Below are 26,395 nucleotides of genomic sequence, written 5' to 3' on the forward strand. Positions count from 1 at the left end.
TTGGGGTTAGGTGAGCCAGTGACTCCATCACCTCAAGGTAGGGTGTGAGTGAGATGCGTCCCCACAGGAAGTCCTGTGTCTTGCTCTGGGACCTTTCTTTCCTACCCAGCCCTGTAGTCATCTGATGACATTCTTAAGGCTTCCTGGTCCAAGAACTGCCAGAATAATCCTTGTTCCCTTGAAGCTGGACTTTGAATCCAAGTGATGATATTAATGTTTATGGTCCTGTCAGTCTCAAGGATTAAATTTGAACCTTTTCTCCCTTGACGCAGACATCTTCTCTGGAGTTTATTTGGTAAACCTCCTATCTTTATGATGGTGCTTTGCACAGTGATTCCTCTTCTCAATAGTAGAATGTTTTTTAAATTGCAACTGATATTTATGGACATTTATTGTGTTCATCAACAGTACTACTATGTCATGTGCTTTAGGTCGTTTAAGACCCATGAGGTGGGGGGCTGGGGTGGTGGCTCAGCGGTAGAGCACTCACCTCGCACATGCAAGGGCCTGGGTTCAATCCTCAGCACCACATAAAAACAAAAGTAAAAATAAAGGCATTGTGTCCAACTTCAACTAAAAATATACATATTAAAAAAAAAAGACCCATGAGGTGTAGGAGATCATTTTGTCTTCCTTTTTATTTTCTCAAATTTGGTGTCTCTCCCTTCTCTCTCTCTCTCTCTCTCTCTCTCTCTCTCTCTCTCTCTCTCTCTCTCCTCTCTCTTTCTCTCTCTCTCTCTCTCTCTCTCTCTCTCTCTATATATATATATATATATATATATATATATATTTAGTTGTAGATAGACAGCATGCCCTTATTTTATTTTTTTAATGTGGTGGCTAAGGATCGAGCCCAGTGCCTCACACATGCTGAGTAAGCACTCTGCCACTGAACTACAACCCTAGCCCCAATATTTATCTTTTTGTCCATTTTCTGTTCTGAAATATTTGAATTTCAAACTTGAAAGGGTTTTTTTTTCTCATGATTATTTTTAAAATGACTGTTCTCCTGTATCAGTAAGAGGGAGTCAATATGGGCTGGTGTGAGAGGGTTTTACTGACCTTTTTTAAAAATTTTTATTCATATATGACAGCAGAAAGCATTATAATTCTTATACATATAGAGCACAATTTTTCATATCTCTGATTGTATACACAGTATATTCACACCCAGTTCTTGTATTCATACCTGTACTTTGGATAATAATTATCACATTCCACCATCATTAATAACCTCATGCCTCCTCCCTTCCCCTCCAACCCCTCTGCCCTATCTAGAGCTTGTTGTTCCTCTCATCTCCCACTCTCTATCCCACTATGAATCAGCCTCCTTATATCAAAGAAAACATTCAGCATTTGGTTTTTTGGGATTGGCTAACTTGGTATTATCTTTTCTAACTCCATCCATTTACCTGCAAATGCCATGATTTTATTTTCTTCTATTGCTGAGTAATATTCCATTGTATGTGTGTGTGTGTGTGTGTGTATGTGTGTGTATACACACATACACACACACACACACCCCACAGTTTTTAATCCATTCATCTATTGAAGGGCATCTAGGTTGGTCCCACAGTTTAGCTATTGTGAATTGTGCTGCTGTAAACATTGATGCATCTGTGTCCTGTAGTATACTGTTTTTAAGTCCTTTGGATATAGATTGAGGAGATGGATAGCTGGGTCAGATGGTGGTTCCATTCTCAATTTTCCAAGTAATCTCCATACTGCTTTTCGTATTGGCTGAACCAATTTGCAGTCCTATCAGCAGTGTATGAGTGTGCCTTTTTCTCCCACATCCTAGCCAACACTTATTGTGGTTTGTATCCATAATAGCTGCCATTCTGACGAGTGAGATGAAATCTTAGAGTGGTTTTGATTTGCATTTCTCTAATAGCTAGTAATGATGAACATTTTTTTCATGTATTTGTTGACTGATTGTATATTATCTTCTGAGAAGTGTCTGTTCAGGTCCTTGGCCCATTTATTGATTGGGTTATTTGGGTTTTTTTGGTGTTTAGCTTTTGAGGTTCTTTATATACCCTAGAGATTAGTGCTATATCTGATGTGTGAAGGGTAAAGATTTGCTCCCAAGATGTAGGCTTTCTATTCACCTCACAGATTTGTTTCTTTTGCTGAGAAGAAAGAAACTTTTTAGTTTGAGTCCATCCCATTTATTGATTCTTGATTTTAATTCTGGCACCAAAAGAGTCTTATTAAGGAAGTTGGAGCCTAATCCCACATGATGGAGATTAGGGTCTACTTTTTCTTCTATTAAACGCAGAGTCTCTGGTTTTATTCCCAGGTCCTTGATCCATTTTGAGTTGAGTTTTGTGCATGGTGAGAGATAGGGGTTTAATTTCATTTTGTTGCATATGGATTTCCAGTTCTCCCAGCACCATTTGTTGAAGATGCTATCTTTTCTCTAGTGCATGTTTTTGGTACCTTTGTCTAATATAAGATAATTGTAGTTTTGTGGGTTAGTCTCTGTATCCTCTGTTCTGTACCATTGGTCTACAAGTCTGTTTTGGTGCCAATACCATGCTGTTTTTGTTACTGTTGCTCTGTAGTATAGTTTAAGGTTTGATATAGTGATGCCCCCTGCTTCACTCTTCTTGCTAAGGATTGCTTTAGCTATTCTGGGTCTCTTATTTTTCCAGATGAATTTCATGATTGTTTTACTATTTCTATGAGGAATGTCATTGGGATTTTGATTGGAATTGCATTAAATCTGTATAGCGCTTTTGGAAGTATGGTCATTTTGATAATATTAATTCTGCCTATCCAAGAGCAAGGTAGATCTTTCTATCTTCTAAGGTCTTTTTTTGATTTCTTTCTTTAAGGTTCTGTAATTTTCATTATATATATCTTTCACCCTTACTGAGCTTCTTAATTCAAGAGTTCCTTCTAGCCTGGCACAGTGGTGCACACCTGTAATCCCGGTGACTCCAGAAGCTGAGGATCATGAGTTCAAAGCCAGCCTCAGCAAAAGCAAGGCACTCAGTGAGAACCTGTCTCTATTAAATACAAAATAGGGCTGGGAATGTGGCTCAGTGGTTCATGCCCCTGAGTTCAATTTCCAGTACCTCCCTCCCCACCCCACCACGAAAAAGAATTCTTTCTCTCATCAATACAGAGAAGCACAGTGGCTTCAGTAGGGTGCTTCCTTTACTGGTAGGGAAAGGGCTGGGTGAGGCTTTTGGTTTTGTCCTACTGAATTTCCTCCCATTGCTTCTCTCTTTCTCCCTGCCATAGACTGTCGAAGGCTGTCTGCATTACCCCTTTCTCACCCGAGAGCAGAGCGTCCCTAGATGTCTGACTGCATCTCCTTCCAGCCCTTCCTTTGAATTCCTAAGCAGCCACTGCTCTGAACTACCAATCTCAGTCATCCTGGGGTGACCTCATTCTGGAGGATGAACTTCATCTGTCTGGCACTGCTGGAGCCCCACTGTCCTGCTCCTGTGCAGTCTCTGTCTGCCTCCCCAGACCAGTGAGGGCTTCAGAGCTCAGCTGGTTTGGGATGTTCATTCTCTGTTTACCTTCAAGTGGAAGTTTATAGTAGTTCCCGACTCCTAATTTTGTGGTAGGCTTAGATTAGGTGTGGTTTGATTATCCTTGTTGACTGGTGTGGTTTTTATGGAATATATGGAGAATTCAAAATCTAGGCAATTGGCATTATTTTACAGAACACAGTTCTTGGACTTTTCTTGTGTTTTATCTTTAAAATTTGTTATGATAGTATCACATTTATATTCTTCAAGAACTCTTTCTTGTTCTCAGCTTGTTGTTTTAATTGTATCCTATTCCCATTTCAAGGATATAATATCCTCCCCGAGGACATTTATTATAGCTTTTTAAAATATATCTCAGGGAGGATATTTATTATATCTTTTCAGAAAGTGTTACCCTGCCCACTGTATTATCTCTTTTTCCTCTATTTTCTTTTCCTTCTTCCTCATCTTTTTAAAAGTTTTGTTTTGGAGTCTCTCGTTCTTGTTAGCAGTTTATCTGAAACATCTGGTGTCCTCTGATCATCGTGCTGGTGAAATTCCCCAAAGCTGACAGGCATCTCTGTTGTGAACAGGTGGGTGGCCTTTGGGCCTCATGCCAGCAGCACTGGTTGGCAAGCCAGCTTTTGCACTGGGGGAGTCATATTTGAAGATTTCACTGGAAAACTCATTGTATCCTAAGACGAGTCCTATACCATTACAGTGAAATTGGTGGTTTAAATTGGAAAGACAGGGAGCTGAGGGCACGTGGTACTCTTGGTGTTTGGTGTGCGGATCCTCTCAGTTCCTCCATACTGTGGTGCCTGTGCTTGTGCATCTGAGTTTTTGGAGAACTAAAAGGGTTTCAGTTCCTGCAGTCAGCCCCAGCTAGATACCAGTGTTTTGGTTCCACAGCTCTTTTGAATTTGTTGTCCTCTTCTTATCCACTTTTTATCTTCCAAATAATTCGTGCACTGTTTCATCTACCATTGCCTCATATATCTTTTTAGAAATCTGTGTATTGTCCTTTAGCTGTTTCGGGGGAGAGAAAAAATAGATGTGTGTGGTCATATTTTTAAGTTGTATTTGATTACCTTAGTACCAAGTTTCCACCCTTTTCTGTACTCATCTAGATTGACTTTATTTACTAGAACAAAATAAAATTGCAGTGTTTTCAGAACAAAATAAAATTGCAGTGTTTTCAGTCTACCTACAAAAAAAATTACATTTTTGCAGACAGTTTAACTGTTGGATTCTCTACTTGGATAAAAATTTGGAATGTTGTCTTCGATGACTGTCTTGATTCTCTTTGTGGTAGATGGTTCCTCTGGCAGGACCCAGATGAGGGTCTAGACCTGTGGGCTCCAGCTGCCTCTTTGAAACAGAGTGAAGACATAAAGCATGGTTAAAAATACCAAATGAATATGAAAGAGGAGTAGTTAGAGCAGCCCATTCACAATTAAGTATAAAGTAAGGTTGCTTTATCTTTAATGCCAAGTTTTTTAAAAAGCACAGTTATATGGTAAGGTGAGCATGCCCAGAAACTTGCCTTGGGAGCATGCGCAAAACCTAGCCCTGCCCAACTCCTCCTTTGAAGGTGGAAATGGAGTTGCCCGCCCCTTGAGCCGGTACTGGTTAATGGAAGTGAACCAGGAACTAACAATAGGCTGCTGCCTTCCCATTTGTTTGGCCAGCGGTTTACATCATTCTGTCTCATCCAGAAGGTGTAAGATTTCCATTGCAAATAGAGATTGTGGAGAGGGGTCAGCAGCTGGACTAGGGGAGTAAGATGTTACTTTTCCTGGTGGTCCTTTGGATTTTGCTTTGCTTTCCAACGACCTGTGCAAACAGAAGCATGGCTGATGGTTCTTAGGAGAAAAATACATGAATAGTCTTTTAATTGGTTCCTTGATCATTCTTTTCTCTTTTATTACAATTTTAGCTTTTAAGTGACTCGGCTGCCTTCTCTACTATTTGGTCATGAATTTCTTTTTTTTCTTCTCAACAAGGATTGTTCTGTGGACCCAAGTGCTGTCAGCTTTTATAAGGAATGTTGATTACTTTATATGAAATAGGATGGAAGGAGGTTGATTAAACCCTGTGAAATGAGAGACAGTTGGGGAATTCTGGGAAAGATGGCCATGGACAAAGATTCGTGGGATCACAATGTACTTCTACAATATTTGTGAGAGGGATGTGTGAGATAAGGATCAGATTTTTTTTAATAGCATCAGGTATCAACCAGCACTAATGAGTGAAAGCTAAAGGGAGGCAGCTTGAAAGTCTTTGCAAGAAAGGATTTTGTTCATAACTATGACTTCACAAATAATGACTCTCCCAGGGTTCTCTGAATTTCCCCTCTGAGAGTGGACCATTTGAGTAGAACCAGAGTATCAAAGAAGAAATTTTAAAGTCTAGTAAAAATTTATATGTGGATTTTTCAAAATGCTACAAATAGTTGATTCTTTGCTGTCTTTAAACAATATACAGTAATCACAAGAAAATTTCCTTCTGTTCTTTGTGTCATTAGTTTTTAGCCTCACTCAAACCTAAGTGATGATGTGGAACAAGAGAGCACGCAAGATAACATGGCTATTAGCTTCCAGTTTAGAGGCTTGTCCTGGCGAACATTTCTTCTCTTTTCATGAGGTATAAAAATATAACCAAAACCCATCAGGACAGATTTTATATGGCTAAAAATTTATGCTTTCATGAAAATAGGAAAGAGTATTTCTGATTTTTCTTAAAGTTCTCAAATACATCTAAATAGTAGATAGAAAAAACAGTGGAATGAGATTACCATCATTACCCTAAGTACACATATAAAGACACAACTAGGGGCTGGGGATGTGGCTCAAGCAGTAGCGCGCTTGCCTGGCATGCATACAGCCCGGGTTCGATGCTCAGCAACACATACAAAAAAAGATGTTTTGTCCGCCGAGAACTAAAAAATAAATATTTAAAAATCTCTCTCTCCCCTCCCTCCCTCCCTCCCTCCCTCCCTCCCTCCCTCTCTCTCTCTCTCTCTCTCTCTCTCTCTCTCTCTTAAAAAAAGACACAACTGATGTGACTATGTATACAACCAGAGATATGAAAAATTGTGTACCATATGTGTAATATGAATTATAATGCATTCTGCTGTCATATATAACAAATTAGAATTAAAAATAAATAATTTTTTAAAAAAGATTTTAAAAAGTGGGAAAATCAGAAACTAATATCGTTCCATGCTGTACATATCACTTCCCTTTCTCAAGTACAATCTGGCACAAAATGTGTTGAGAAGAGATTCCCTTCCAAAAAAAAAAAAAATCCACTGGGGCTGGGGATATAGCTTAGTTGGAAGAGTACTTGCCTCACACGCACAAGGCTCTAAGTTCAATCCCCAGCACCACCAAAAAAAACCCCCAAAATCTGATATTACATCCAATGGCATGAATAAGATTTAAAAAGCCACATAACCATAATGAGAGCATAAAGCACACAAAAGGCTTTCTAGATTCCAATCTAGGAAAAAAAAAAAACATATCCCAAGGAAGGAGAACAATGTTCTTGCAATTACTTTTCTCTAAGGAGTGTCTTAGTATGGTGATGAATGACCTTTTTTAACCCCCAGCACTGAGGATTGAACTGAGGAGTGCTCTACCACTGAGCTACATCTGCAGTCATTAATGTTTGTTTTGTTTTTATTTTTCTTGAGACAGAGTCTCACCAAGTTGCCCAGGCTCTCCTCAAACTTACCATTCTCCTACTTGTCAACCTCCTGAGTAGCTAGGATTATAGGCATGCACTATTGTACTGGCTACAAATTATATGTTTTTAAATCAGGAAATTGTCATTTAGAGAATATTATTCCCATAAGTTCTTTCTATATAAATTATTATAGAGCAAGCTTCACACAACCAATTGAAGAGATATTATCGTTAATAGATTATCCTATATTGTAGTTAATTGTATGGAAAAGGAACAATGTAGCAAAAATGAAATCATAAAAACAAAGACATTTCACATAGTAATGTAGATTAAAATGTCATCCAACTATAAATTCCCCCAAAATGCATGGACCAAGATCCTACCCAAGATTGAGACTTGAGGAAGGACTGACTGTATCCTTTAAAGGCACAAACTCATTTTTTCTTCTCTGTGGTACCCTGTGCCACACTGTAAAGAAGCTCAGGCTATCTTACTGGAGGGAGAGTCCATTTGAAGAAAGCCCCTGACATATGAAAGACCACATGGAAAGGGAGACTATATAAAGCCAACAGTCAGCACCTTAGTTCCGGACATACAAAGCCATCTCAGACCTTGTAGTCTAAATCAGGCGTGTGCTGTATGGGTGAGCCTAGGTGACACTGGAGCAGAACCTTGGTTAAAGTCTCGACTTACAAAATTATGAGAAATAAAATGGTTGTTTGTTTGGTAGTGGGGATTGAACTCAGAGGCTCTCGACCACTGAGCCACATCCCTAGCCCTATTTTGTATTTTATTTAGAGACAGGGTGTCACTGAGTTGCTCAGTGCCTCGCCATTTCTGAGGCTGGCTTTGAACTCTCGATCCTCCTACCTCAGCCTCCTGAGCCACTGGAATTACAGGTGTGCACCACCACTCCCGGCAAATGGTTATTTTTTAAAGCCACTAAATTTTGGAATTTTTAAAAATATAACAATAGATAACTAAAACACTGTTTATTGATGATTTGTAGGGCTTTTATTTAATGACCAGTTTTATTAAAGAATACCCCATTTATTTCTACTGTGATCAGCAAACAAACTGAAATTCAATATTTAAAATTTTTTGCCAAGAATATAACCTATCTTGCAAGTTTCCATGAGGACTAGAAAAGAATATATATTCTGGAGTTGTTGGGCATTGTCAGTCAATGTCAATAAGATTAAGGTGGTTGATAGTTTTGTTCAGACTCTTGTGTATCATTAGTGATTTTTTTTATAGTGTTACTATCAGTTGTTAAAAGGGTGTTAAAAATTCAAAGTATAGATTTGTCTCTTCAGTTTTGTCAGCTTTCATATATTTGGGGCATATAAATGTTTGGTTGTATGGTGTCATGTTTCTGTGTTCTTAAAAACACATTATGGTATTATGAAATGTCTTTCTTATCTCTTATAAAACTCTTTATCTTGAATTAAATTCATCTGATGTTAGTATAGCCTCTGCATTCTTCTTGGCTTAGTATTCATGATGTATTTTTATCTATTTCTTGTTTTCGTTCTATTCATATTTTTATTTAATGTAATTAAATAAAATTACATTAAATAAAAATTAAATTTTACTTAATTTATCCATTAGCGTTTAGCTTTATTGCTTTACATTATTGTTTTAGCAATGTTTCCAGGAATTATGAAATGCATTCTTTAATTTATCACAGTTTTAATAATTTAAATTGTGATACTTTCTCACATCTCCCCAAGTCCTTTGTGCTTTGTCGTCATACATATTACAGCTGTATACCCTATGTTTTTTACCATAGTCATGTTTCCAAGAAATTAAAAGAATAAATATGTGTACATATTGCCTTTTATATTTACCTACATTTTAGTATTTCTAGTACTTTTCATTTCTGTTTATGGTGCATTGTCTTTAAAAATATCTACCCCAAATTCTCCACATTCCTGTATCATGTTGCTTCTCTCATTATGAAGTAATATCTATTTTCCCACCTGCTGAGTCTGGGCTGGTCTTTTGTCTTGTTTTAATGAACAAAATATATTTTTGGTGAAAGTGATGCCATGCCAATCCTAGACCTAACACCTTGGGAAGGTATATACCTTCTACTTTTATCCTCTAGAAATCTAATCAACAAATAAAAAATTTTAGAATGACTGAATGACTAAAAGCATTTGAGGAGATAAGCCTGACCCAACCAGTTGAGCTAGCAGACATGTAAACAAAGCTATTTTGTCAGTTCTACCTTTGGTTAAACAATCCCTGCTAAAGGAAACCACATAAGCACTAATAAATACCTAGAGCAAAGGACCCATCAGGTTATGTAAAGCCAAATCATAGAATAAGGAGAAATAACAAAGAATTTTTATTTTAAACCATTAAGTTTATTACACAGTGAACTAAAACACACAGTGCATCTGTTTCTACCTGATGGATCATCTCCTTTTATCCTGAAGAGGTTCTTTAAGCATTGTTAATAGAAGAGATCTATTGGTATTGAATTTTCTTACTTTTTATTTATTTGAAAATGTCTATTCTGCTTTCAGTTTTGAAGAGTACTTATCCTAGATTAGCAGTTTTTGTCTTCTAGCACCTTAAACCTTTCCGTTAACTTTAATCTCTCATTTCTGATAAGAAGTCAGCTATTGTTTTAGTCATTTTTACCTATGCGTAACACACCACTTTTTTCTAATTGCCTTCAAGACCTTTTTCCTCCTAATTGATTATTTACAGTTGACTCTGATGCATCTAGATGTGATTTGCTTTGTAACTAACTTTAGTATTCACTGAGTTTCCTAAATCTGTTAACATCTTTTTTGTTAATTTGAGATAATTTTAGCCATCATTGTCTTAAATATTTTTTCTGTACAATTTATGCCTCTATTCTTCTAGAAATCTAATTATATGTATATTAGGTCACTTTGTAATGATAGTAACCAAGTCTCTATTTTTTTTTCTGATTTTTAGACCAGATAATTTTTATTGGTCTATCTCCAAGTTAACTTTTTGATGTTTTTGCACTATATAATCTGATGATAGATTTGTTTCATGAATTTTTCATTTCAAATACTATACTTTTTATTTCTTTTAAAAGATATTTTTCATTTATATGTTGACACCCATATCTACTTATTCATTATGATTAAGCTTTTCTTTAATTCCTTGAAATTAGTTATAAAAACTTTTTAAATTTTTTTTTCTGCTAATCCTAACATCTGGGTCAGCTCACGGAACTTTTTTTATATGTGACATTTTCTCTTGTGGTTCTCATTTTTCTATCTTCTTTGCATTCTGGCAAAATTTAGTGATATTCTATATGCCTATAATCCCATCGACTCAGGAGGCTAAGGCAGGAGGATCAAGAGTTCAAAGCTAATAAATTATGCATGGCACACATTGTTTAATTTTGCATATAACTTCTTTTTAGTGCGTCAATGAGGTTTTAGTGACATTGTCACCCAACACTTGGCCTTTGTTGTTCAGGGAATGCCTTCATGATTTTAATACTGGTTTTCCTATTCAGACTGTGGATTGGGTTTGAATATACTGTTATCAACCACCTGGTCTTTTAATTACTCATCCCAGTAAACTTATAGTTTGTGAAGCATTTGTTTCTCAGATTCATGACACTGTTAGAACCTGAAGTAGTAGCTGTTGGGTAACTGTGAATTCTTTTTTTTTTTTTTTTTACTTGAAGTAGATTGTCTGAAATAGGCATATTCTCCTCTGTGTTTATCCAAACCTCCCTGTCATGTGTACTACAAGTTACAATTTGGAAGTTACTGTATTAAAATTCTGTCTGTTCATGGTTCTAGAAGAGTGATGTTCTCTCCCAAACACTGGTTACTACAGCAGCATTTTTAATGTTGTAAAATAAGAATAAAGGCTCTGAAGGCCAAAGATTTTAAAAAGTCATTTTACAAATGTTACATTAAATTAAAACTGAGCTTTGCTGTAATACTGTTTTCTCTTCAAAATGTGATGGTACAGGAAAGGTGTTATATGCAGGGGTGGTATTGCAGGGGAGCATTTTAAATTGCAGAAGTAAAAAAGTTATAATATTTATAATTTTGATGAGTTTATTTTTATAGGGAAGATTTTTCTCCCCTGAAATTTTTTTCTGGAATAGCAAAATGTTTCCATTATTAAAAATTGAAATTGTTAAAAAAAAAAGAGTTCAACGCAAGCCTCAGCAATTAAGGGATGCACTTAGCAACTCAATGAGACCCTGTATCTAAATAAAATGCAAACAAAGGGCTGAGGTTGTGGCTCAATGGTTAAGCACCCCTGGGTTCAATCCCTGGTACCAAAATTTAAAATTTTTTTAAATTATATTCTGGTCATTTATAGATGATACATCATAGGAAGTGTGGATTATATTGTCTTCCTATAAAGGATATTCTGTTTTATGTGTCATGCAGGCTAATTACTGGTGAATTGTTTTGATCATATTAGATTTGGTATTATTATTATTATTATTATTATTATTATTATTATTATTATTATTATTATTATTATTATTTGGTACCAGAGATTGAACTCAGGGTACTCAATTACTGAGCCACATCCCCAGACCTGTTTTGTATTTTATTGAGAGACAGGGTCTTGCTGAGCTGCTTTAGCACCTCGATTTACTAAGGCTGGCTTTGAGCTCGTGATCCTATTGCTTCATCCACCTGAGTCACTGGGATTATAAGCATATTCCACCTCGCCTCACTAGGTTTGGTATTTTTCTTTATTTCCATATTTCATGGTGCATTATACTTGTACATAATGGTGGGATTTGTTGTTATGTTTTCATACATATGTACAATACAGTGATAAAACTTAGCCAATATCAAACTTAGCCAGTATTTCTCTTTTACCTGCTTTCCTCTCTCCCCTGATCCCTTTCCTCTATTCTACTGACCTCCCTTTGATTGTCGTCAGATTCCTTTCACACACACACACACCTTTCTTTTCCTTTTTCCTTTCTGGCTGCCACATACATTTTCAGCATGAATCAATTTTGATTTTAAATTTAGGTCTACCATTTTCCCATTGCTCTTTTGTGTGTGGTTCTTTTTGCTAAGGCTTATTCCTGAACTCTTTATTAAGTACCTGATATATTAGTGAAGCTGCTGCAACCTGACTCTGCTGGAAACCATTTCTTCCAACATTGCCATTTTGCATCATCTTCAGTCTCCTTTATAGCAGTCAAACTCTGCTAAGCCTTACAGAGTCTCATCTGGTACATTCATATCAAAAATGAATTTCCTCCAGGCTTTTAGTATTCTCTCTCTAACATACACATAATTACATTGCACCCACCATAAATAGCTCAGACATTCTTGTCCACAAAATTCCAACCACTATGATAATCTTGCACTTTGATAATTTTCTCCTTAACTCAGTATGACCACCATCTTACTTGAGCTTCATCTCCCTAATTGTGTGTTGTGCACCAGGCCTACAGTCATGTCTGAAATTAATACCTGAAAATGTTTAGTTTTTCTAGTTTTATACTCTTTTGTGTCAGGAAAACAAATCAAGTACATTAGATCTATTACAGTTTCAAGTAAAAATACTAACTTACTTTTATCTTTGCCCATCAATAGTGGTAGAGACACTTAGGTCAACTTACATAGAAACTGCAACATCTTATATACTCAACAACAATTTCATTGTCCATGGAACGAAAAATTAATTGAAAGAGTAAACCCCCAAATGGATATCTGAAAAATAAACTGGTCAAAATTAGTAAGGCAATCAGACTTAAATAATCATACATTTTACCAATAGCACTAACTTAAAAGTATGAGTCTACAATAACTAGAAAAATACATGTTAATGGCTAGAGGCATAAAAGTTTCTATTATGATAGGCAGTCTCTTATGATGCTTTAATATTATATGATAGTTGTGAAATGATTACAAACTAATAATGAACATAATCTATTTGCAGATTAAAATGTTCTTCCCTGTATTATCTATAAAGTTTAGATAAACCTCAAAATGCCCTGGAAAAGAAATTTCTTAACTCTCATCAAAATGAACTGCCAGGTTTTTTCCTACATTTGACATGACACAGTGCCAAGATTTCTAGTCCTGAATACACACTTTCTATAGGGAAGAGACTTTTATCTTGGCAATTAATAGATCATTTATCTCATTTCATACAGCCAATTTTAGTCGTAAGAAAAGAAATGTTTATATATTTATTCTGCTGACTTTAATCTATAATCTAATCAGGGATCAACAAACTTTTCCTGAAAAGAGACTGATAATAAATATATTAGACTTTGTGGGCAAGTCTTCATTGCCACTCAAGTGCCAGTGTAGCACAAAACAGCCTAGACTGTGGGTAAATAATATAAGTTTCTGTGTTCTAATAAAACTTTGTTTACAAAAGCAAGTGTTATTGTTGGACATCGTGGTGTGCTCCAACAGTCACAACTACTCAGAAAGCTGAGGCAGGAAGATTACTTGAGCCTAGGAGTTTAGGCCAGCCTGGGAAATAAGAGAGGGGGGGGTAGGGGAGAGAAGAGACAGGAGAGAGAGGGAGGGAGAGAGAGAGAGAGAGGGGAAAGAATGAAAGAAGGAAGGAAGGAAGGGAGGGAGGGAGGGAGGGAGGGAGGGAGGGAGGGAGGGAGGGAGGGAGGGAAAAAAGGAATAAAGAGAACAATTAAAAAAAAACAGTGTCAGGCTCATCACTTTTCCAGAGTATTAATGTTTATGCTCACAATAGATGTTTGGCTAGGCTGTATACATACATACATACATGCATACATGAAAGCAATTCTGTTCTTTTGTTTGCTTTCTTTTATTTTTTTCCATTTTTTTGTTGATACATTATAGTTGTAAATCATGGCAGTATTTGTCGTTACATATTTCCACATGCACAATATAACACTCCAGTTTGGCCTATATCATTCCCCAGTATTTTCCCTTCACTCCTCCATCTCCTGGTCCCTTTCCTAAACTCTACTGATCTCCTTTTGATTTTCACTTTCTTTTCCTTTTTCCTCTCTTGCTTCCACATCCGAGAAAAAACATATGCTCCCTTGATCTTATGAGTTTAGCTTATTTTGTGTAACAGAATGTTCTCAAGTTTCATCCGTTTTCCAGCAAATGACATAATTCATCTTTATGGCTGAATAAAGCTTCATTGTGTGTATATGCCACATTTTCTTTATTTATTCATCCTTGATAAGCACCTAGTTTGGTTCCATAGTTTGGCAGCTGTGAATTGTGCTGCTATAAACATGGGTATGCATGTACTACTCTAGTATTATGACTTTAATTCTTTAGGATAAACATTGAGTAGTTGTATAGCTGGGTTATATGGTGGTTTCCTGCCTAGTCTTTTGAGGAACCTCCATACTGATTTCAATAGTGGTTATATTCATTTACAATCCTATCAACAGAGAAAAAAGTGTCCCTTCTTCTCCACATTCTCTCTAGCATTTATTATTGTTCATATTCTTTTTTTTTAAGTAGTTGGACACAATACCTTTATTTTTATTTATTTATTTTTAATGTGGTGCTGAGGATCGAACCCAGGGCCTCGCACGTGCTAGACAAGCAATCTGCTGTTTTTTTTTTTTTTTTTTTTTTAAGGCCGGGGGGGTGGAGAGAGAGAGAGAATTTTAACATTTTTTTTATTTCTTAGTTTTCGGCAGACACAACATCTTTGTTTGTATGTGGTGCTGAGGATCGAACCTGGGCTGCGCGCATGCCAGACAGGTGCGCTACCACCTGAGCCACATCCCCAGCCCCAGCAATCTGCTGTTGAGCCACAACCCCAGCCCCATATCGTTCATATTCTTGGTGGCTGCTATTCTGACTAGAGTGAGATGAAAGCTCACTGTAGTTTTGATTTGCATTTCCCTAATTGCTAATGATGTTGAACATTTTCATAGATTTGTTGTCCATTTTTATTTCTTATTTTGAGAAGAATCTGTTTAAGTCATTTGCCCAATTAAGCAAGGTTATTTGAGGTTTTGGTATTAAGTTTTTTAAAGTTTCTTTTATAGTCTGGATATTAATCCTGTGTCAAAGAGTAGTTAGCAGGGCTGGGGATGTGGCTCAAGCGGTAGCACGCTCGCCTGGCATGCATGCAGTGCAGGTTCAACCCTCAGCACCACATACAAAGATGTTGTGTCCGCCGAAAACTAAAAAATAAATATTAAAAAATTGTCTCTCTCTTTTTTTTAAAAAAAGAATAGTTAGCAAATATATTTTCTCCCATTCCGTAGGTTCTTTCTTCATGTTACTAATTGTTTCCTTTGCTGTGCAGAAGCTTTTTAATTTGATGCCGTTCTGTTTATTAACTTTTGTCATTATTTTCTGAGCTTTAGGAGTTCTAATAAGAAAGTCATTGCCTGTACCTATATGCTGGAGTCTCAAACCTATATTTTCTTCCAAGGATTTGCATAGTTTCTGGTCTAATTCCTGGGCTTTTGATCTCTTTCAAGTTTGTACAGGGTCTAGTCTTATTTGTCTACATATAGATAACCAATTTTCCTGGCACCATTTGTTTAAAGCCTGTCTTTTCTCCCAATATATTTTTGGCATCTTTGTCAAGAATCAGATGACTGTTAACTTTGTTGGATCTTTTTCTGTGTCTTCTCTTCTTTCCCATTGGTCTTTGTATCTGGTTTTATGACAGAGCCATGCAGTGGTTATTTCAATAGCTTTGTAGTACAATTTGAAGTCAGGTATTGTGATGATGCCTCCAGCTTGATTATTGACTTAGAATTGTTTTGGCTATTCTGAATATTTTATTCTTCCAAATGGATTTCAGGACTGTTTTTTTCTAGGTCTGAAAAAATGACATTTATTATTATTATTATTATTATTATTATTTTAAATTTATATATAAACAACAGAATGCATTACAATTTATATTACATATATAGAGCACAATTTTTCATATTTCTCTTTGTATACAAAGTATATTCACACCAATTCGTGGGCATTTTGATGGGAATTGCATCAAATCTGTATGTTGCTCATAAAACCAATTTCAAACATATACAATCATATTAGTAGTGATTTTAGTGTCCAAAAAGAGATCTACTAAACAATAATTACTGGGCTGGTTTGGTGACTTGTAGTCCTAACTACTCAGAAGGCCAAGCCAGGAGGATTGCTTGAGTCCAGGAGTTGGAGATCAGGTTACGCAAAATAGCAAGACCCCCATCTTAAAAATAATAATAATTACTGATATCAAAACACATCTCAATCATTATGATAGTCACTAACTCTTCATTGTTTTCCTTGAAACTCTAATATACAATTAGTGAATGTCAATTTAGGACTAATTGTGCTGTGTTATAGAGGAGAAAGCTGATTATAATAGTAAATGAAATCAGCTATCATGAACTGATTTGTGTTTATTTAATTACAATTATCATGCTGATGACTCTACATATTAAGTCTCCACCTATAGTCCCCTAGGTGCTAATTTTAAAGATATGAATTTTCATTAAAAATAAGAAAAGAAACCCCTCTATGCATTTCAATAATTCAAATTGTATCATAATTTGACTATTAACACAAGGGAAAATCAATGCAACTAATTCAGATTTAAATTCAAGATTACACAGTGCAAAAGAGGGAATAGTCTTGGAAAGGGAAGTAGAAAAATGTAAGATCCCGCTTAGAGGTCAGAAAAAATAAATTAAAAAATGTGATTTTTTTTAAAGGTAGTGTTAACTTGAAGTGGAAAACAAAAAGCAAAAAACCTTTGAAGCAAAGTCAGTTGTGTTTACAAGGACCTTTGAGTTTCTTTGATGTTTTAGTGATTCTGGTTTTTAAAATGTTGATTTGTGGAGGATGGGCACAGGGGATTGAATCTAGGTGCTTAACCATTGATCCACATCACCAGCCCTTTTTTTACATTTTTTTTTATTTTGACATAGGAAATCCATAAATTACTTAAGGCCTTGCTAAATTGCTGAGGGTGACTTTGAACTCAATATCCTCCTGCCTCAGCCTCCAGAGCCACTGGGATTACAGTGTGCATCATGAAGCCAGGCCTTAAATGTTGATTTTATAATCCTTTCTTTTTAGCTGATAAGAGAAATTACAAAATACAGAATACTTGCAAACTACAAAATATAGGATACTTACAACTAAAGGTGCTTTGTTAAATGATCAGAGTTTAACTAACTCTGCAAGTGACTCTCAAGCAGTGACTCTCAAACTGGGAGAGTAATACTAGTCTTATCAAGAGAAGTTTAGAAATGCCTGGGGGCATTTTGTTGTTGTTTCACCATCACTGAGGAAACTACTAACATTTTTTGGCCAGGCCCATAGATAGTATATAACCTTCAGCTAGTAGGAATAGTCCAAACCAAAGTACCAATAGAGTTCTATCAAGAAACCCTGGTGCCAAGAAGTAATCTACCAAGGAAAACACAGTTGCAGTTAAGTAAGAGAACAGAGCAGGTGCCGGGTGCAGTGCTGCATGCCTGTAATCCCAGTGGCTCTGGAGGCTGAGGCAGGAGGATCATGAGTTCAAAGCCAGCTTTAGCAAAAGTAAGGCCCTAAACAATTCAGTGAGACCTTATCTCTAAATAAAATACAAAATAGGGCTGGAGATGTGACTCAGTGGTCTAGAGCCCTTGAGTTCAATCCCTGTTACCAAAGAAAAATAGACCACCCAGGTGACTTGTTTGTACCAGTAGGTCTACCTAAAACGAAAAGGGATTTTATGCAGTCAAATTTTTTTATTATCCATTTAAATATAATTCTTTATTTCTTTATGTTTGTCAAGAAGTAAGTATATTTAAGATAACAATGAAAAATAATAAAAGAATGACAAGTGTAGGAACCTAATGATGACTTACACTTTTTGATTATAGACTTGAGATTCATCAAAAATGACAATGCAATCCCTAGCTATTGCAACAGAAATCTTAACCTCTGAGTGAAAAAAAAAGAGGGATGTTGAGATACCTTCAATCATCTTTTCTCACGTCTGCGTAAGTACCAAGAGAGGTTGGCCAAAAATATTTTAAAACCTAAAACATACTATTAAACTTGGCTTTTCTTTAAAATAAGTGCAAGTATATGATATGGCCTAGTGTTAATTTATAATCCCTACTTTCTTATGCTGCGACTGTCTTTAAATGTGCCCAGTTTGAACTGAGATGTGCCATAAGTCAGATATCAAAGACATTATGAAGAATGTAAAATAACAGTTATATTTTTATTTTGATTACAAATTAAAAGGATGACATTTTGAATATATTGAATTATGTAAAATGTGTTATTAAATGAAGCTCATCTGTCTTATTTTTTAAAATATGACTTCTAGAAAATTTAATTTACATGTAGAGTTAATGTTATATTTCTATTGGTGGTTCTAAGGGATCAGTGAGAAATAAGAGAAAGATCATGTTCAGATTCCCTATTTCATCATTTGGGTTTGATGTCATTCACTGATCTTCTTATGTATTCCAAACCATTTCAAATTTCATGTGGATTTGGGTAAGACTGAGATTTCATACTAATCACAGAGAACTTACTTTCCCATATATGTTTGTTCAGTGTCCCCCACTGAGTATAGTCTTCATAATAGTGTTTATGGTCCTGTTTCTAATTTTATACTGCATGCATCAGTTAAAATGCTGAAGATTCAGGAGGGTTTGCTTTGCTTCAGTGTATGCTCTGGTAGACTATATGTTATCCCGAAGAACATATTTTCTCCTCCACTCTCCCTGTCTCCTCCAAGAGGTGCTTGTGATCTTCCAAGCACACTTTGGGAGGATATTATCAGCCTTACTTTGTTTCAGTGAGAAGAGAACAGTTTCCAGAGTAGGAACTATCTAAAAATGTCTCCTTAGTAATGAAAGCATTTATTGCCAAGACTTTTGTTGCTTTGTCAATTGTCTATATTGGCTGTAACCGCCAGGATTTTGCTGTTTAATTATTTAAACCACATAAATGGGCAATCTTTCATATATTATCTCTATTTCTTCTTTAAAAATGAATTATAAAATTTTAAATTTGACCCATATTTGTATAGATGAAATATCTGAGACTCAGAAAAGTTAATGATTTGCCTATAGTCACACAATTAGACTTCTGACTACAATCCTTTTGGCTGTATTCCTTACTTCTGCTGTTGTTCTCGTAAGGAAGTAATTTATATTTCTGAAAACTAAATGGATAAAGCCCAACAGTGCACTGTGGAAATTGAGATGTGCAGGCCACAAGTCCCCAATGTCTGTTCTGCATTTATTTCAACACACCAAATATTTGACCTCTGTGAAAAGAATGCCAAGGTAAATTAGGCAGAACCAGAAACAGGAACTCATATACATGCCATATATTAGTGGTTATTTTAGATGTTTGAGTTTCTTTCTTTGTACAGTTGAAAGTGGAATAATATTTGTCAGGGCTAGACAAACAGTACATGCTGGCAGAAGACCTTGCCTTGTATATGACTCATTTCCATTAGTACAGTACACTTCAACATGACTTTTTAATTGTGGGGAGTGCCTCAGCCCTACTCATTATGCCCAGCTTAAACTTCCATCTTCCCTGGATTTAAGGACAAGATACTTGTTTAAATTCCACTTAAGTTATATGATCCCTTTACTTAAAGTCTAATATTTTATGCATTTTTATTCTATTAAGTCTAAATCCTTATGCTTGATTTTCAAGGAATTTCATAATCTGACCTAAGCACACAAATATGTCATCCTTTATAGAATCCTTTCCTCTTAGCAAAATGAGGTGTCCTTACTGTCCTTTAAACATACTTCTTTCTGCTGAGTCTTTTATGCTGTTTAATTCACTTGCCTTTTATTCTCTTTTTAGAATCTGAATCCTATGTACTTATCCAGGTCTAGCTCAAATCCCAAGACTCATCTCTTACTTTTAACTCTTTAGTGTTTACAATTTGTACCAAAATACATTTTAGCATTTATTTTGTGGCAGGGTAGGGCCCTTGCCACCCTCCCACTACACTAACTTTTACCAAGGAGGAAACTGGTGTTACCAAGAAAGACCTGTTTATAATTTAGGAGTTCCCATTCTCGAGATTATAATGAGGATCTAGAGTCACCTCCACCCTTAGAGATAGATCCAAGATTGGGGTCCTTCGGCACAGGTGTAAAGGTTGATCCATTGCCTGAATCTCTTACATTGGCACAGAAGATGATGTACACACACACACACACATACACACACACGCCAAAACTCAGGAAGGAAGGAAGGAAGGAAGGGAGGGAGGGAGGGAGGGAAGGAAAGGTGGGAGGGCGGGGGGAAAGAAGGAAGGAGACCCTTTGAAATCTATTGAGAAATGATACTGTTCTGGTCAACCTCACAGAAAATGGATATTTCTTGTCATTTTCTGACTTACCATATTGTGACCAAGCATAGTGCTATTATTTTATTTTTTTACTAAGACCTTTACTAGGATTCACCTGGTTTATAACTTTCTACCTTTAAATATAACTGAATCTGCTGGAAGGTGGTGGCAGAGTCTGTAATCCCAGATATTCAGGAGGCTGAGGCTGGAGGATCGCAAGTTTGAGGTAAACTTGGGGAACTGAGCCAGACTCTGTTTCAAAATAAAAACTAAACTGGGCATGGTGGCACACATCTGTAATCCCAGTGGCTCAGAATGGTGAAACAGGAGAATTGGGATTTCAAAACCAACCTTAGCAACTTAACGAGGCCCTGAGTAACTCATTGGGACCTATCTCTAAATAAAATACAAAAGAGGGCTGGGGATGTGGCTCAGTGGTTTAGTTCCCAAGAGTTTCATCTCTGATAGCAAAAAAAAATTAATAATAAATGAATAAATAAAATAAAAAGGGCTGGGGATGTGGCTCAGCAGTAGAGCACCCCTGGATATTTGTACTAGGGAGTACAAAAAAAAAGAATTTTCAATACATATTACTTTTTGTCTAGTTTATTTCATTCAGAATCTCCCTGTTTTTGCTATTATCAATAGTTCTTTATTCTTACTAAGTATGTTTCCAAAATTTATTATCTATTTTCCTATTGATATACATTGGGGATTTTTTTAAGTAAACCAGGTTATATTTATACAATTATTATAAATTAAATATTAAAAATTATTAAGCAATGAAAATAAGAAGTACCTTCACATTCAACAACTTGGATAAATCTTATAAAAATACATATGGAGCTAAAAAAGCCACATACCAAAGAACACATGTATGATTACACTGTATAAAGTAACAAAACAGGCAAATCTAATCCTTGTTATTAGAAGTTAAAATAGTGCCTAAGTCTGGGGGAGTGGAGGGAATAATTAGGGGAGCAATGAGAAAGGGCTCATGAAAGTGCATTTGATGTCCAATTTCTTGACCTGGGTTAAGGTTCAGTGGATATGTTTACTTTGTGATAATTCATTGTGCTATACGTGATTTTCTTTTGTCTGTTATATTTAATAAAAGAGAAGCTCTATTAACAGTAAAAAATCAATCTCTACATTCATGTAATAGTTAGTAATCAAATGTCTACTATATGGTTAATATGAGTATAAGGGTTCTGAGGCATGTAAGACAGACATGTTCCCACAGTCCAACATTGGGGATTTTTTGACTATTACAAATAAAACCACCATGAATAGTTGTGCACAAGTCTCAGTGTGGATGTATGCTTTTATTTCTCTGGAGTAAATATCTCGACAGATGTGATTTAATTTTTAAAGCAACTGCCAAACAGTTTTCTAACAGTTTGTGCCATTGTTTATACTACATGTTATAGTCTGCAGTTCTAAGAGAGATACCATAGTCTTCATCTTTGTCAACATTTGTTATGATGAGTCTTAAATTTTGTCCATCCTACTGTATGTGTAATAACATTGCAGTTTTGATTTACATTTCAACTTATGTTGGATATCCTTTCATGTGCACATTCACCATATTTGTGTCTACTTTGGTGAAGAAAAAAAGTCTTCTGCCCATCTTTTCAAATTGGGTGATTTTTCTTATTAATAAGTTGTAAGAATCATTTGTATATCCTAGATATCATTCTCTTGAGAGAGATATGTTTTGCCAATACTTTTTCCTAGTCTGTCAGCTTACCTTTCCATTTCCATAACAATGAATATACAATAGACAAAGTTTGTTGTTGTTGTTGTTTTGGGTACTGGGGATTGAACTCAGGGTCATACCACCACTGAGCCACATCCCCAGTCCTATTTAGTATTTTATTTAGAGACAGGGTCTCACTGAGTTGCTTAGTGCCTCACTTTTGCTGAGGCTGGCTTTGAACTTGCAATCCCCCTGCCTCAGCCTTTTGAGCCACTGGTATTACAGGTATGCACCACCACGCCCAGCATGAGACAAAGTTTTTGAGGAGAGGAAAAAAGAGAGCATGAGGCAGAGAGAGCTAGTTAGTTTTAAAAGCCTCTGCCAAGCAGCTTTTTATATTTTCTTCCAGAAGTTGTATAGGTTTAGCTGCTACATTTAGGTCTGTAGTCTATTCCTACCAGTAGTGTGTGAGGGCTCCCATTGATCCACATCCTTGCCAACTTATTATTATCTTTTTGATTATAACCATCTTGATAGATGTGAAGTAGTATCTCACTGAGGTTGTACATTTCCCTAATGGTGCTGGGTATCCTTTCATTTGCTTATTTGCTTTTGCATATTTTCTTTGGAGAAATGTCTATTCTAATTTCTTGCCATTTGTCTTTTCATATTGAACAATAAGAATTGCTTGTATATTCTAGGTAGTTATATATATTCCAACTACATGAATTGTAAATGTTTTCTTCTATGATTGTGTTTTCACTTTCTTCGATGGTAGCCTTTAAAAGTTTTAAATTTGATGAAGTTCATTACTTTATTATTTTTTCTTTTGGTGCTTTGGCCTTTGATGTCTTAAATACAAAGTCATTGTCTACCCCAAGATTTACCTATGCTTTCTTACATTTAGTTTTGGTTCTTACATATATATGTGTTGTCCATTTTGAATTCTTACATTTATGTCTGTGGTCCATTTTGAGGTAATTTTTATGTGGGGTAGGGCTTAACTTAATTCTTTTGCATTAAAGACTATATCATTTTCAAATAATATTTTCATTTGGAATGCAATTCTAGGATATCAATTTTTTTTTCTTTCAGAACTTGAAAATGTTGATGTACTGTTTTCTGGTTTGCATGGTTCTTGAATGAATTTTGACATTTTACTTTCACTCCTTTGTACATAATGGTATCTGTTTTCTGTAGATGCTTTTCAATTTTTTTTAGCACTGGTTTTAAGCATTTAGTGTAAATTTGTGTCATCTTTATCATTTTTCTTATTCATTGAGCTTTTATTATTTCTTCAAATGTGTTTTTCCCACCTCTTTTAGGAACTACCATAACATATATATTGGACTGGTTGAAGCTGTGCATACTGATGCTTTGTTCAGTTCAGTCTCTTTCTCCGTGTTTGATTTTGGAGTCTTTATCACTGCATATTCAGTTTGCTGATATTGACTTCTTCGATGTTGAATCTGCTGTTAATCTCATTCAGTGTAATTTTCACCTTAGCCATTGTTTTATCTGATTTTATCTAATTTTATCTGTTTTATGTAATTCAGACATTTTTATATCTTTTTTTTCTCCTTTACATGCTTATGCTTTTCCATAGCATCTTGAACATATGGTATACAACTGTATTAATGTCCTTGTATAATAACTCTATCACAGTGTAATTAATGATCATTTTTATTAATTTTCTTTTCAACATGGGTTATATTTTCCTCGCTCTTTGCATGCCTCATACGTTTTTATTGGATTCCAAACATTGTGAATTTACCTTGTTCAGTACTGAATATTTTGTATTCTTTTAAATATTCTTGAGCTGTGTACAGCTTTTTGCTGAACTATCTTGGAAACATTTTGTATTCTTTTAAATATTCTTGAGCTGTGTACAGCTTTTTTTCTGAACTATCTTGGAAACATTTTTATCTTTTTAAGATTCTGCTAGACAGGAGTTACCTTCAATCTTGGGCTATTTTGTCCCTTTTACTGACTATGTTACTTGATGCCCTTTTATTATAGATTTTCCATTCTAGCTGGTGATTACAAAAATTGATCTGCATGCCAACAATCACCACCACCTTCCATTCTGTTCCTTTCTGAAGGTTCTTTCTCTGGCCTTACATGTGAGCCCATTGTTACATAGCCGCAGACTTCAGGGGAACCCTCCATAGATGTCTAGAGAGCTAGTGCATGTACACACTCTCCCTCCCTCTGCAGTTCTCTACTCTCTCCTTTATTCTGCTCTAGGACTTCTAGCTGCATCGATCTCTTCAGACTTTAAAATCCATCTCTTCAACTCAGGAGATTTTCTATTTGAGTTTCCCTTCTCTGGATGTGGCCTGAAAAATTCTTTCCAGGGAGTAAATTGGGATAATCCTAGCACTCATCTCTCATGCCTAACTTTATCTTAGAGATCACTCTTATGCTGCTTATTATCTAATATCTGAGAACTGTTGTTTGTGTTTTGTCCACTTTTTTTTCCAATGTTTTATATGCGAGGGTAAATCTGTTGCCCCTCTTGGAGAGATTTAGTCTTCCATAAATGTTTAACACTATTCTCTGGCACATCATTTACAATAGATGAGGTTCTTCCTGGTAACAGCAGCAGTAGGCCTACTGAATGCTCCTAGGCAAGTGCCTTCACAAATTTCCAATGGTATATGTTATTATGCTGCCAATTATTTGTTTCAGATATGTTTTTCTTGTCTCATTTAGATTGTACTCTGACATTAGGAACCCTTCATATCTTAGAATTTTATGTCCCCTACACCCAAACTGGTCACATTTACCTTTAACAATTACTCAACCCCTATCCCGTAAGAATTCCCTTTGAGGTATTAAAGAATAATTCACTTGAGATTATTTATCTCCATGCCAACAATCACCACCACATTCTATCCTGTTCCTTTTCTGAAGGTTTTTAATATAACCTTCTATTAAACATGTTAAACATCAATGCCACATATTTAAATGCTATGAGTAAAAGTGAATGCTGATTCATCCACTAATTGTATGTATCCTGGTAGAAAGAACTACCACTACCTTATTGCGGCCAGTTGAGAAATTTTCTTCTCATTATCCACCAGACTAGTTAATATGTCTTTAAGGCAATAAGTTTAAAAAATAATACTGATAAATCAAAATATTGAAAACTCTACAAACTAAGCAGCTAGTTCTTCAGTAACTGGAAGCACTGACTATGCATATAAAAGTATATCTGATTATGAGTCAAAGTAAATATCAAGAAGGTAATATGCAATTAGAACATTTTGCTCTTCTGATTTTTCCACCAATGAATTATCATTAATTTCCATTCTACAATAAGAAAAAATCTACAACATACCATATTCTATAATAAGAAAAATAAGAAAAAATTAAAACTAGTTTTAAAAGATCTACTTAAATATTCCAGTATCATGTAACCAAACAACTACTCTCCACACAAGTATGTTTTTATTCAACAAACACATTCAGGGGTACATTCCTGGAGTTGAGGATGCATGCTGCTGAGAGGTGGACCTTAAATGCCTTGTTCTCATAGCTTATTTCCTCTCAGTACTATTTATATATGGGGGCTTAATAGTTAATATATGTGTTTAGGTTAATAGTGTAGTATATTTATAATATTATTGGAACCATGAGTTTATCCAACAAATCATTTGTTAACTCTCTCATACATTCTAGGCATTTCCCTAGTCACTGATGTAACAGTAGTGAACAAAACAACTAATTTCCTGTTCCTGTTGGAAATTGTGTTTGAGGTTGGGTCGGAGCAGTCAAGTAGATAAACAAACGTAAGGCAAGTGGTAAGAGAAGTCTAAAGTGGTAAGGCAAGTCTGAAGAGAAAGAAAGGCAGGGTAATGGGCTTGATAGTCATGGCAAGAGGCTCTATTTTGTGTAGGATGGCCAGGAAAAGCCTTTATCATATGAAATGCCACTGTTACAGAGACATGATAAAGTGAGGGGGTAGTTAGCTAGTTAGATGATTTGGGAAGTTAAGGTTGAGGCAAAGTTGCAAGTGTAAATGCTCTGAAGCAGGGGTGGGATTGGTGTATTTAAATGGAACTAACAGACAAGAGAAGAATGTTAGGAAATGGGGAGAAAAGGATGAGGGGAGTCACATTGAATAAGAACAGTCCATAATAAGGCAGGCCAATCCATAATAAAGTCATGGCGTTTTTTTCCTTTTTTTTTCCCCAATACCAGAGATTGAACCCCCAGGGGC

At 35.7% G+C, this 26,395-nt stretch overlaps 1 protein-coding gene across 3 annotated transcripts in view; it reads left to right on the top strand.

Annotated features, from left to right (window-relative positions):
• LOC144374077 (uncharacterized) overlaps positions 1-26,395 on the top strand; it is a 71,690-nt gene that overhangs the window by 27,978 nt on the left and 17,317 nt on the right. The window lies entirely within an intron of this gene.

This window comes from Ictidomys tridecemlineatus, unplaced genomic scaffold (assembly GCF_052094955.1).
Source record: "Ictidomys tridecemlineatus isolate mIctTri1 unplaced genomic scaffold, mIctTri1.hap1 Scaffold_57, whole genome shotgun sequence".
Taxonomy (NCBI): Eukaryota; Metazoa; Chordata; class Mammalia; order Rodentia; family Sciuridae; genus Ictidomys; species Ictidomys tridecemlineatus.